The sequence below is a fragment of the Epinephelus moara genome, chromosome 14 (assembly GCF_006386435.1).
Source record: "Epinephelus moara isolate mb chromosome 14, YSFRI_EMoa_1.0, whole genome shotgun sequence".
In the NCBI taxonomy this organism is placed as follows: Eukaryota; Metazoa; Chordata; class Actinopteri; order Perciformes; family Serranidae; genus Epinephelus; species Epinephelus moara.
This window is the reverse complement of record NC_065519.1, coordinates 36,372,868-36,373,985: the sequence shown is the minus strand read 5'-3', so window position 1 is coordinate 36,373,985 and position 1,118 is coordinate 36,372,868. Positions and strand designations below refer to the sequence as shown.

The 1,118-nt window shown below is 36.7% G+C and overlaps 1 protein-coding gene across 3 annotated transcripts in view; it reads left to right on the top strand.

Moving 5' to 3' along the window:
• The window catches only part of LOC126400955 (paired box protein Pax-7-like), a 244,405-nt gene that overhangs the window by 71,346 nt on the left and 171,941 nt on the right, over window positions 1-1,118 (top strand). The gene's annotated exons all lie outside the window — the stretch shown is intronic.

Below are 1,118 nucleotides of genomic sequence, written 5' to 3'. Positions count from 1 at the left end.
TTGAGACCTTTCCAATGATGTATTTGGTTTAGCTCTACGACAAAGTTTAGATTTTTTCATTTTTTGGACACAAGCCATGCCAGGTGTAGTTTCAGAGAGCTCTTTGAAGGCCGAGTGCATAAAATGAGTTTTGTTTGTTTCTTTGCTTGTTTTTTTCTTTTTTACTGTAAATAGTTACTAAAATGAGTCATCCTCAGACAATACAATCCTACTAAAAAGTAGGATCTATCTATTGCTTAGATACTATTTAGCCTATTATTGTATTTACTTTTAGCATGTTCTACTTTTGAGTAATTTCCGAGAAGTTATGATAAAAAAAAATAAAAAATTGCAGACTATAGGAGACAACCTCTTCAGTGTCTCACGTCAATTAATTAACACTATTTGTCGGCTTTTTATAATGCCTTTTTTTTTTTTTGCTGTCTCCAGTTGAGAGTGGTGATTTGCTAAATACATTCTACAATAATAATTAGATTAACATTTGGTGTATAATATTGTTGGCTATATTACGCATTTTAATAAAAAACCCCGGAAGAATAAAAGAAATAAACACCGAAATAATTACTTTTTTTATTGATACTCCTCTCTGACACACACACACACACACACACACACACACATTGAACATGCGATTGAATGAATAAATGAATGAATGAATGAATGAACATTGGAAGTGGTTCAGCCGCAGTCCCGTCGGCTGGCGCGGTCACATTGAGATTACATTTGTTTTTTATTACTAACAAAATGTTTTATATTGACCGTATGAATGGTTTCGTTTTCAAATAAATATTTGGAAACAAAAATATGCTTTGGTGTACTTTTACAGAGTTTTGCAATATGTATATAGCCTACCTGTATCAAAATGTATAATTTTTAGCAGCGGTTTGTGTGACAGCTGCCACGGTCGGAGGTATAACCAGCGGGGCAGCCGCTGGTTCTGTTGCGCTGGCTTGGGGTCCACTCTCCCCTGGTGGAGTGGAGGGTGGCCGGGTTGCCAGGGGCAGACGGCTCCATGTGATGGTGTTTCCTCTCTGGTTCTTCCGTGCTCAGCCTTATTTTTATCTTCTTATTTATTTATTTATTAGTGGCGTTTGGATTCAGTTACGGCAGACGGATGG